Source organism: Prionailurus viverrinus, chromosome X, assembly GCF_022837055.1.
Source record: "Prionailurus viverrinus isolate Anna chromosome X, UM_Priviv_1.0, whole genome shotgun sequence".
Taxonomy (NCBI): Eukaryota; Metazoa; Chordata; class Mammalia; order Carnivora; family Felidae; genus Prionailurus; species Prionailurus viverrinus.
Genome location: NC_062579.1, coordinates 51,350,888 through 51,364,208, shown reverse-complemented (window position 1 = coordinate 51,364,208; position 13,321 = coordinate 51,350,888). Strand labels below are relative to the sequence as shown.

The window sequence follows — 13,321 nt, the reverse complement described above, 5'->3', positions numbered from 1 at the left end:
TCTCTCTCAAAAATAAATATACATTTAAAAAAAAACTATCTCTACCTGCAGATGACATGATGGTAAATAACGAAAATGCCAAGGAATCCACAAAAAACTACTAGAATAAATGAATGTGGCAAGTTTACAAGATGAAAGATGAATATACAAAATTAGTTGTATATCTATACTTGTAATAAACAACTAGGGATGAAATTTAAAAATTATACCATTTACGGGGCGCCTGGGTGGCGCAGTCGGTTAAGCGTCCGACTTCAGCCAGGTCACGATCTCACGGTCCGTGAGTTCGAGCCCCGCGTCAGGCTCTGGGCTGATGGCTGGGAGCCTGGAGCCTGGAGCCTGTTTCCGATTCTGTGTCTCCCTCTCTCTCTGCCCCTCCCCCGTTCAAGCTCTGTCTCTCTCTGTCCCAAAAATAAATAAACGTTGAAAAAAAAAATTAAAAAAAAAAATTATACCATTTACAATACCATCAAAACCAAAATATACACAATAATCCAATTTAAAAATGGGCAAAAGACCTAAATAGATATTCTTACAAAGATGGTATACAAATGGCTAACAGGTACATGAATAGGTATTCAACATCATTAATCATCAGGGAAATGCAAATCAAAACTATAATGAGATGCTACTTCACATCTGCTAGAATGACTATTATCAAAAAGATAACAGGAGAAGGGGGCGTGGCACCTGGGTGGCTCAGTCGGGTAAGCATCCGACTTCAGCTCAGGTCATGATCTCACAGTCGGTGAGTTCGAGCCCTGTGTCGGGCTCTGTGCTGACAATGCAGAGCCTGGAGCCTGCTTCAGATTCTGTCTCCCTCTCTTTCTGCCCCTCCCCTGCTCATGCTCTGTCTCTCTCTGTCTCAAAAATAAATAAAAACATTTAAAAAATTATTAAAAAAAGATAATGGTAAGAGCTGGTGAGGACATAGAAAAAAGGAAGCCCTTGTGCACTGTTGTTGGGAATGTAAATTAGTATAGCCACTGTTGCAAACAATACAGAAGTTCCTCAAGGAATTAAAAATAGAATTACCATGTGAGGAAGAACAAATACTTTTATCTATACTACACAAAGAAATCTACACATTCAATGCAATCCCTATCAAAATGCCAACAGCATTTTTAACTTTAAAAAAAATTAAATTTTTAAAAAATGGAAGAAACAATCCAAAAATCTGTATGGAACCACAAAAGACCCCCAAATAGCCAAATAGACCTGAATCTTGAAAAAGAAAAGCAAAGTTGCAGGCACCACAATTCTGGACCTCAAATTATATTACAAAGCTGTAGTAATAAAAAACAGTATGGTACTGGCACAAAAACAGACGTATAGGTCAATAGAACAAAATTGAAAACCCAGAAGCAAATGCCCAATTACATGGTTAATTAATCTTTGACAAAACAGGAAAGAATATCCAATGGAAAAAAAAGTCTCTTCAACAAATGGTGTTGGGAAACTGAACACCAACATGCAAAAGAATTAAACTGGTCCACTTTCTTATATCACGTCAAAAATAAATGCAAAACGGATTAAAGACCTAAATGTGAGAGCTAAAACCATAAAAATCCTTGAAGAGTAACTTCTTTGACATTGACTGTGGCAACTTTCTTCTAGATATGGCTCCTGAGCAAAAATAAACCATTGGGACAACATCAAAATAAAAACCTTCTGCACAGTGAAGGAATTAATCAACAAAACTAAAAGGCAAGCTACTGAATGGGAGAAGATATTTACAAATGATATATCTGATAAAGGGCTCATATCTAACTTATATAAAGAACATACACAACTTAATACCCAAAAAGCAAATAATCCAATTAAAAAATGCGCAGAAGACATGAACACAGATTTCTCCAGAGAAGACATCCAAATGGCCAACAGACACATGAAAAGATGCTCACTATCAGTATCATCAGGGAAATGCAAATCGAAACTACAATGAGGTATCACCTCACACCTGTCAGAATGGCTAAAATCAACAACACAAGAAACAACAGGTGTTGGCAAGGATGTGGCGAAAGGGGTATCTTCTTGCACTGTTGGTGGGAATGCAAACTGGTGCAGCCACAGTGAAAAACAGAATGGATATTCCTCAAAAAGTGAAAAATAGAACTACCCTATGATCCAGGAATTGCACTACTGGTTATTCAACCAAATTATACAAAAATATTAATTCAAAGGAATACATGCACCCTATGTTTATAGGAGCATTACTTACAATAGCCAAGATATAGTAGCAACCAAGTATATACTGATTGATGAATGGATAAAGAAGACATGGTGTGTGTGTGTGTACATACATACGTACACATACATACACACACACAATAGAATGCTAACTCAGTCATAAAAAAGAATAAAATCTTGCCAATTGAAATGACATGGATGGAGCTAGAGAGTATAATGCTAAGTGAAGTAAGTCAGAGAAAGACAATATATGATTCCACTCATATGTGGAACTTAAGAAACAAATGAGCAAAGGGAAAAATAAAAGAGAGGGGCAAACCAAGAAACAGACTTTTCACTATAGAGAACAAACAGATGGTTGCCAGAATGGAGGTAGGTGGGGGGAAGGGTGAAATGGGTGATGGGGATTAAGGAGTGCACTTGTGATGAGCACTGGGTGATGTATGGAAGTGTTGAATCACTATATTCTACACCTGAAACTGATATAACACTGTATGTTAACTAGCTGGAATTAAAAGAAAAAGTTAAAAAAATAGATCATGTGATTCAGCAATCCTGCTCTGAGTATATATTTACAGGAAATAAAATCACCATCATGAAGAGATGTGCAACCCCCACATTCACAACAGCATTATTTACAAGAGTCAAGACATAAAAACAGCTTAAATGTCCTTCAATGGATGAATGGACAATGAAAATGTGGTGTGTGTGTGTATAATATTATACAGAACATTCTATACATATAATAGAATGTTGTTATTCAGTCACGAAAAGAAGGAAATCCTGAGAAAATGGATGGACCTGAAGGGCATCATGCTAAATGAAATAAGTCAGACAGAGGAAGATAAATACTGTATGAACTCACTTATATGTGGAATCTAAAAAAACCCTCAACTCCTAGAGAAAGAGACTTGATTGGTGGTTGCCAGTGCCAGGGGAATTGTGGGGGGGATACAAACATCCAGTTAAAAGATGAATAAGTTTTGGGGACTGAATGTAGGATGGTGACTATAGTTAAAAATACTGTATTGTATACTTGAAAGTTGCCAAGAGAGTAAATCTTATAAATTCTCACCACACACACCAAAAAAAAGGTAACTATATAAGGTGACATAGCTGTTAACTAGCCTTATTGTGGTATTTTGAAATATATGTATATAAAGTCATCATTTGTACACATTAAATGTACATAATTTTATATGCCAATTATAATAAAGCTACACATAAAATAAAATAAAATAAAATAAAATAAAATAAAATAAAATAACTTAGAAATAAATTTGACAGGGGTGTCTGGGTGGTTCAGTTGGTTGAGTGTCCAACTTTGGCTCAGGGCATGATCTCACAATTGGTGGGTTTGAGCCCCGCGTCGGGCTCTGGGCTGACAGCTCAGAGTCTGGGGCCTGCTTTGGATTCTGTGTCTCCTTCCTGTTCATGCTCTGTCACTCTCCCTCAAAAATAAATAAACATTAAAAAAAGAAAGAAAAATAAATTTGACAAAAGATGTGCAAAACTTATGCCAAAAACTACAAAATATTGTTGAAAGAAAGTAATGAAGACCTGCGTGTTCACAGAGTAGAAGACCTAATACTGTTAAGATGATAACATTTCCGGGACTCCTGGATGGCTCAGTTGGTTGAGCCTCCAGGCCTTTGGCTCAGGTCATGATCTCACCATTCATGAGGTCACACACAAGAGGCTCTCTGCTGCCAGCGTAAGGCCCACTTCAGATCCTCTGTCCCCCTCTTTCTCTGCCCCTCCCCCACTCTCACATACATTCTCTTTCAAAAATAAAATAAAACATTTTTTAAAGAGAAGGCAACATTTCCCAACTTGATCTATAGATTCAACATAATCCCTATCAAAATCCCAGTCAGAATCTTTGCAGAAATTGTGAAGCTGATCTTAAAATTCATATGGAAATCCAAGGGGTACAGCAATTTTGAAAAATAAAGTTAGAGAACTCACATTTCCTGATTTTAAAACCCAGGGGAACCTGGGATGCTCAGTCAGTTAAGCATGTGACTCTTGATTTGGGCTCAGGTCATGATCTCACCGTTTGTTGTAGCCGCACCTCGGGCTCAGAGCTGGCTGAGTGGAGCCTGCTTGGGATTCATTCATTCATTCATTCATTCATTCATTCATTCCTTCTCTCTCTCTCTCTCTCTCTCTCTCTCTCTCTCTGCCCCACCTCTGCTTGCAGGAGCTCTCTCTCTCTCAAAATAGATGGATAAATTAAAATTAAATTGGAGCGCCTGGGTGGCTCAGTCAGCTGAGCGTCTGACTTTAGCTCAGGTCATGATTTCACAGTTCGTGGGTTCAAGCCCCGCATCAGGCTCTCTGCTGACAGCTCAGAGCCTGGAGCCTGCTTTGGATTCTGTGTCTCCCTCTCTCTCTGCCCCTCCCCCACTCATGCTCTGTCTCTAAAAAATGAATAAACCCTAAAAAAAAATTTTTTTAATTAAAAAAAAAGAGAATAAACTGAGGGTTGATGGGGGTGGGAGGGAGGGGTGGGTGGGTGATGGGCATTGAGGAGGGCACCTGTTGGGATGAGCACTGGGTGTTGTATGGAAACCAATTTGACAATAAATTTCATATTAAAAAAATAAAAAATAAAAAAAACTTAAAATTAGATTAAAATAAATTTAATTTAATTTAAAAAACAATAAAAACTTACTACAAAGCTACAAAGTAATTAAGACAGTATGGTACTGGCATAAGGGTAGACATATTTAACAATGGAACTGGTCGAAGGATAGACATACAGATTAATGGGGTACAGTTGAGAGTCCAAAACTAAACCCTTACATTTAAAATCAATTGATTTCCACTAACATGCCAAGACCATGCAATTCAATGGGGGAAAATAATAGTCTTTAACAACGGTGCTGGGACAAGTGTACACCGGCATGCAAACGAATGAAATGGGATCCCTTATTCATACCATACAAGAATATTAACGGAAAATGGGTAACAGACCTCAGTGTAAGAGCTAAAACTATAAAACCCTTAGGAGAAAACACTGGAGTAAAAATCCTTGTGAACCCATGTTAGGCAATAGTTTCTTAAAAATGACACCAAAAGCACAGCAGCAAAAGAAAAAAATTAATAAATTGGACATTATCAAAATTAAAACCTTTTAAAAATATTTATTTTGAGAGGGAGAGAGCATGAACAGGGGAGGGGTAGAGAAAGAGAGGGAGAGAGAATCCAAAGTAGGCTCTGCGCTGACAGCAGAAGGCCTGAAGCAGGGCTTGATCCCATGAACCAAGATCATGACCTGAGCCAAAATCAAGAGTTGGATGCTTTACCAGCTGAGCCACCCAGGTGGCCCCAAATTAAAACTTTTATGCTACAAAGGACACGATTAAGAAAGTGAAATAACTCACAGAATTGGGGTCACAGATATATAAGGGACTCTTATCCAGATTATATAAATAACTTACTACTCAACAATAAAAAGATAGATAGCTTGGGTGGCCTGGGTGGCTCAGTCAGTTGGGCATCAGACTTTGGCTCAGGTCATGATCTCATGGCTTGTGGGTTCAAGCCCCATATCGGGCTCTGTGCTGACAGCTCAGAGCATGGAGCCTGCTTTGAATTCTGTGTTTTTTCCATCTCTCTTTGCCCCCTACCCTACGCATGCTCTGTTTCTCTCTCTCTCTCAAAAATAAATATTTAAAAAATTTAAAAAATATTAATAGCTCAATTAAAAAATAGGCAAAGAATATGCACAGACATTTCCCCAAAACAGATATACAATTAGCCAGTAAGCACATAAAAAGATGCTTAACATCATCAGTCTTTAGGGAAATACAAATAAAAATCACAATTGAGGGGCACCTGGGTGGCTCAGTCGGATAAACATCCGATTTGGGCTCAGGTCATGATCTCATAGCTTGTGAGTTCAAGCAATGTGTCAGGCTCTGTGCTGACAGCTCAGAGCCTGGAGGCTGCTTCGGATTCTGTGTCTCCTTCTCTCTCTGCCCCTCCCCAGTTTGTGCTCTGTCTCTGTCTCAAAAATAAATAAAGATTAAAAAAATTTTCTTTAATCACAATTGAAATGCCACTTCATTGGGATGGATTTAATAAAAAAGACAGATAATAACAAGTATTGGAGAAAATGTGGGAAAAATTGGAAACCTTGTATGTGGGAATGTAAAATGATGCAGTCATTTTGGAAAACAGTCTGGCAGTTCCTCAAAATGTTAAACATAGAGTTAGCATAGGACTCAGAAATTCCATTCCTAGGTATATAAGAGAACTGAAAACAAATGTCCACACAAAAACATGTACACAGTTGCTCATAGCAGCATTATTCATAATTGCCCAAAGTGGAAACAACTGAAACATCCATTCACTGATGGATCAATAAACAAAATATAGAATCCATGCAATGGAATATTCTTTCACCACAAAAACAATAAAATACTGATTGCAACATGGACGAACCTTTAAATAGTATGGTAAGTGAAAAAGAAAATAATAAAAAAAATTATATGATTCGATTTACATGCAATGTCCAGAAAAGTCCAAACTATAGAGACAGAAAGTACACTAACGGTTTTTGGAGGCTGGAGGAGAGGAAGATTAGAGGGAAATGGGAGTGATTAGTTATATATACGTTATATCTATATGGGGCTTTTTTGTGACTCTAAAATTGATTTTGGTGATGACTGCACAATTCTGTGAATATATTAAAACTCACTGTACACTTTACATGGGTGAAGTGTATGGTATGTGAATTATATCTTAATAAAACTGTTGATTAAAATAAAAGCAGTAATGAGTAAAACTGCTGGCACCATGTCATGGATGAAGGTGGGGCACCAAACTATACTACTGGCCATTATATTCTTTACCACAATGCACTTGGGGCAAAATAAATACCATCTCACTTAAGGAGGCTCTTTGGTTTGGTTTCGTTGTCAAAGGATCCTTTATTAAAATATTTTCTTTTGCAGTGCTTAACTAGCTGGGCATTCCACTGCACCACTATTGATGTCATCTATGATGTCATGAGGGTGGCGGCCATCAACATTGCAGCCCACAGACTGGGCAGTGGCCAGAATCTCTTTAATGATTCCAGAGAGTTCCCTGGCTAACAATCGGATCGGTGCCGCATCTGTCGGGCAATGTTGACAGTCTCATCAAAAGTGATATTTCCACTGTTCTTAATGTTTTTCTGCTTCTTTCTGTCTGTTGGTGGTTCCTTGAGGGCTTTGATAATCACGGCAGAGGCAGAAGGTACCACTTCAATCTGGGCCTGTCTGTTCTGAGTGGTCAGTTTCACTGTAATCCTCAGACTCTTCCAATCACCGGTTGGCGATGTCATCACCAACCTTTTTTGGAGACAGACCCAGCGGGCTGACTTTCGGGGCCAGGGAAGACTTGGCACCGACTTTGTCACTGGTGCACCTCAGGTATATGACTTTGGTCTCTTTGGGGTAGAACTTACGCAGCATGGTGGAGGTGGTTGGTGTCGGATGAACCCGGATTCGGGACCACCGAAGACTGTTGCACCATCGCCTCCTCCGAGCCGAAAGCCAAAAAAAGCTCACTTAAGGATGCTTTTGATGATGGGGCACCTGCATGGCTCAGTTGGTTGGACCACTAACTTGATTTTAGCTCAGGTCATCCATGATCTCACAGTGTGTGGGCTCCAGCCCCATGTTGGGCTTTGCTATTGACAGCACAGGGAACCTACTTGGAATTCTCTCTCTCCTCTCTCTGTCCCTCCCCCCATTCACACTCACGTTTTCTCTCTCTCTTTCAAAATATCAATAAATGAAATAAACATTAAAAAATTAAAAAAAAAGAATTCTCTTGATGAAGCAGAAGACATTATAGTTTTTGTTCATTAAAATGTTTATGTTAACATGCATTGGGTTTATTATTATTTTTATTTACTTATAGGAGAACACGAGTGCATTTGCATGTGTGTGGGGGCAGGGGTGCAGCAGAGGGAGAGAATCTTAAGCAGACTCCAAGCCCAGCGCGGAGCCCCATGCGGGATTCAATCTCCTCAATCTCACTACGGTGAGATCATGACCTGAGATGAAATCAAGAGTCAGTCGTTTAACCCACAGAGCCATCCAGATGTCCCTATTATTGTTATTTTTAAATAAATGAAAAAAATTTTAAAGGCTATAGAAATCATAAAAACCTGTAATGCTACATAACATACTGCATCCTTCTGAACTGACTACAGTTTGCTTGTGTAGTTTGTAGAAGTTAAAAACTCTTATCCTCCATTGACAACAGTCAAAAATCCTCTTCTGCTTTTCTCAAGAGGGTAAAATATACACAAAAATATTTGGGTGGCAGTGTTAGGAACGTAATTTATCTTATTCTTAAAAATAAAGTTCTTTCTAAAATATACTGCTTAAGGTCTTAATTTTCAAAATCTGTTTCACTGTATCTTGAATTGTATAGTATGTTGCAAGATGGCCTAAAATGCTAGTTCTAGATGTCACAGTTAATCCAAGTTTTTAAATTATTCTTCCAAATTATCTAGGTCATAAATCTATTCATTCAAATATTTATTGTGCTCATTTTTATATCACAAAGGCCCAGATATTACCAGCTAATAAAATACAATATTTGAATAAATGTTCCCATGAAATCATTTGCTGTAGTCTTGCTACAACACAAAAGATATTTGCTAACTGGCTCCAAGGGAGAGTAAAAAATTAGTTGAATAATTTATTTCAAATATAAGAGCTGTTCAGTATTAAAGTACTTTTAAAATTAAATTTTAGTTTACTCCATTATTCAGAACCACATTAGTTGTAAATGGTTCCATTTCAGGAAATTTTCTTGGCTCTTTCTCTCCCTGGGTAGTCACTGAAAAGACTTTTAGGAAAATGAAAGTTTTCAGAAAAAAAGTTTAAAAAGTAATGAATATTGCCACACAGTCGCTTCTGTGTTCCAGTACCCATATATAAACTAAATAAAACAAAACCAAGAGGTTTAAAATTGAAAACTTTCCAAATTAAAGACTTCTTTCCATTTTCATTTCCCAAGCTTGAGTTCCAAGTTCTTATCCAATCTCCTTCAAGTTTTGGCTCTCTCAATATTCTGTTGGGTACAGCATCTAATAAAATTCCAGGCCACAGTCACTGAATAAATGAGCAAAGCTAAACAAATGGCATTCCTTATCAAATAAACACTAACATGATTGAGCATACAGCATTTCAGACAACATCTGCTCTATAATCATATTTCCTATGTTATAAATGTAGATGAACAATTCATTTTTATGGATTTACTGCCTCATGCTGCCTCTCAACTATTTTTCAATTTTAGTTAGAGGAACCTCAACAAGAAAGTATATACTAAATGCAGGGAAACCTTGATTATCTATAACCTGTCAGGCATGAATTATCCAAGTTGTCCACCTCATTAAAGTCTTATGACCTTATAAATAAACCATTTTTAATTTAATTTGATGGGTAGGAATCTAAACACAATACTCACTGCTTATTTTCATAAATAGAATATGTGGATGATCAGAAATTACTCATTTTTTTATGAATTTGGGTCATTATTATGAACATAATTACCATATTATGTTATAACACACCAATGCCCTCAAGGCCTATTTAAGCAATATAGAGCTATTAGTCCCACACTGCTGTGAGTCCTTGGCCTGTTTTTTGGTTTTGCTGTCTCCTTCCTTACAGTCAGCTGTCCCTCCCACCTATCTTCTATGAGCCTTTCTAACATTTCTAAATTGCCTCTCCATAGCTGTTGGCTGGAAAATCTGATAATCATGATTTAAGCAAAATGATGAGTAAATAAATTATGAGTGAGGATTTGAGGAGCTTACCCTATAAAGTGCATGAGCTTAAGTGCATGGATTTTGTGACACATACTTTATCTGCACAAAGCCTTTTTTCTTCATCCTAGTTCTTTGGTGAAGTCACTGGACCACTGAATTCCAGCTGTATGATACCATATTTGATAAAACCTCCCTTTTACCATTGCAACAATTTACGATCTGGCACAAAGTCCTTAGGCAGTTAAAACAAGGTTTGATTAAGATAAATCTACTCCTTCTGCAACTGAAGATAAAAAAAAAAAGTATAGTCTTTCTAAACCTGAACACTTAGGATACCTAAGAGATAAATTGCATTGTGATTTAATGCTTTGGAAGCATGACTAAGAAATCTGAAATTTCATATAAAACTAAGGATATAAATGAGAGAACAAATTCAATTCAATCAGCAAATGTTTATTCAGCATCTAGCATATTCATGGCATTATAGTAGACACTACAGGGGATATAAAATGAGTAATACACAGTCAGTCCATGCTTTAAGAACTTAATATCTAGTAGGCAAGATTAGATACAAATGACTAAGATAAAAGGCAAAGAAAGGTAAGGGATGTAAGAAATACATAAACAAGATATAATGGGAGTTCAAAGAAAGAAAGAGATTTAGTTTTGGGAGAAGGATCAGAAAGTAACAAAGAGTTCCATGGAATAAATGGCATTCATGATGAGCCTTACAGGCTGGATGGGTTTTTAAGAGAACAGGAAGAAGAGGCAACAGTAGTCGGCATCTCAAGCTGAGGAAAATGCAGTCATTCATTCCACAAATATTTACTGAGCATTTCTTATGTGTCACTACTGTAGTTACTGGGGATAGATACAACAGTGAACACAACAAAAATTCCCGCCTTTATGGAGCTGATATTAAGGTGGTGAGGGTGATGAGATCGTGGGAGAGGAGAATGAGAATAACCAAAAATAGTAACTAATAACAGCAGTAACAGTTAACACATTAGAGCACTTGTAGTAGGCACTGTTTAAGTGCTTTACATATAAAATCTTTTCATCCTTGGGGCACCTGGGTAACTCCGTCGGTTGAGCTTCTGACTTCATCTCAGGTCATGATTTCATGGTTTGTGCGTTTGAGTCCCGCATCAGGCTCTGTGCTGACAGCTCAGAGCCTGGAGCCTGCTTAGTTAAGATTCTGTGTCTCCCTCTCTCTCTGCACGCCGCCCCCCCCCCCCCCGCTCCTGCTCTATCAAAAATGAGTGAAAGTTAAAAAAAAATTAAAATCTTTTTCATCCTCAAAACATCTCTATGACGTAGATTACTATTACCCCCCCCCCATTTTCAGATAGAAAACTAAGACACAGAGGTGAAATAAACTGCCCAAAAGCACACAATGAGAAATGGAATCACAATTCAAACCTGGGGTGTCCATGCTGTAGACTGTGATCTTACCCATTATCATATACCATATAAACATGATCTATAACATGTTAAGCACTATATTCAAGGAGCAGTAAGCCAATTTACTTGGAATATATAAGGGAATAGTAAAGGACAGAGCTGATGAAATAGGTCATGCTTATACTATGGAACGTCTTGAATATAAGACAGAAGAGTCTGTCTGCTGAATTAAATGCAATTGGAAGTCACTGAAGATGATCATATGATTAATGCCTCACTTTAAGGAGGATGAACTGGAGTGAGGAGAAAGGCTAGAAGAGGAGATCAGATTTACCACTGAATATTTTTATTAAGATTATTGACATAGCCCTGGTGAAAAGTAATCAAGGAAAATAACATAATGTAACCTAACAGGTAACATGACATAATAATTTATGACATAACAATTTATGGGAGTTCCAAGAAACTAGAGATAAAATGTGTGCGCACACATGTGCACACACACACACTATTGAAAACCACATTCTCTTCCAGTTCAGGCCAAAACCTTGGAGGCATTTTTGACTCCTCTTTTTCCTCTCATATCCCATATCCAATCAAAAGCAAATCCAGAATCCAACAATTTTTCACCACTTTGACTATCACTACCCTCATCCAAGCCATCATCAACTCTCACCTGGCTTAATGCAATATCTCTTTACTTAGTCCCTGTTTCTACCCTTGCCCTACTATAGTCTAGTCTCAAGCCAATAGCCAGAGCTTTCCTAATAAAAAAGTCAAATCAGATTGCTCCTTTTCTCAAAACTATCCAATGGCTACCCATTTCACTCATGGTAAAAAGCCAAAGTCTTGGGGCACCTGGGTGGCTCAGTTGGTTAAGCATCTGACTTCTGCTCATGTCATGATCTCACAGTTTGTGAGTTCGAGCCCTACATTGGGCTCTGTGCTGACAGTTCAGAGCCTGGGGCCTGCTTCAGATTCTGTGTCTCATTCTCTCTCTGCTCCTTGCCCGCTTGTGCTCTGTCTCTCTGTCTCTCAAAAATAAACAAAAATGTAAAAAACAAACAAAAAAACCCCAAAGTCCTTACAATGGCCTACAAAGCCCTACATGGTCTGGCCTCTCCATTTACCTCTTTGACCATACCTCCTACTACTCTTTGTTTTATTCACTCAGCTTCATCACACTGCCACTTTGCTATTTCTGGAACACATGTTCTCTTCCATCTCAAGGCCTTCCACTTGCTGGGCCTTCTGCCTGGAATGCTCCACTTTTGCCCTACCATATCTGTCTGGCCCTTTCCTGACCTCCTTCAAATCTCTGCTTAAATGTCAATTAGCTCTCTTGGAGCATACCATTTCAAATTGTGCACATATACACATTCTGTCCCAATCTTCCCTATCCAACTTCCCTATAAAACTTTCATTACGTGACATTCTATTTTACTCATCTGCTTGTGTGTCTTCCTCCATTAGAATATCAGCTAAAAGATGGCCAAGATTTTTGTCTGGTGTGTTCACTGCCATATCCTTAGTGCTTTGAATGGTGCCTGGCATGTGACAGTTCTCAATAAGTATTGAATAAATGAACAAATGAATAAATTAATGAATTCAGGAAAAACTAAGTGAAAGAAACATGGACACTGCAAAATTAGAATTTATATAATAGGGCAAGGCAACTGATGTGATAGATTGAGCAAGGAAGGAAAAATGATCAAAATGTCTCCATGGTGTCCAGACTCCAGGGATAGCAGTAGCATTATCAGAGATAAAATACAGGAAACTGATTGGAGAGGGAAAATTAATTCATTGTTAGACATGATGACATATGATATGGGAGCATTAATGAGAGATCAAGCAATGCAAGTCTAGAGCTTAAGAAAGAGGTCAAAACTAAAGATATAGAGATAATAGTGTTGAAGCAGATAGAATTGAACTTTGGGAAAG

At 37.9% G+C, this 13,321-nt stretch overlaps 1 protein-coding gene and 1 pseudogene across 5 annotated transcripts in view; both read right to left on the bottom strand.

The window, feature by feature from the left end:
* Positions 1-13,321, bottom strand: part of EDA (ectodysplasin A) — a 430,954-nt gene that overhangs the window by 361,475 nt on the left and 56,158 nt on the right. The gene's annotated exons all lie outside the window — the stretch shown is intronic.
* LOC125157622 (60S ribosomal protein L12-like) lies at positions 7,158-7,730 on the bottom strand (annotated as a pseudogene).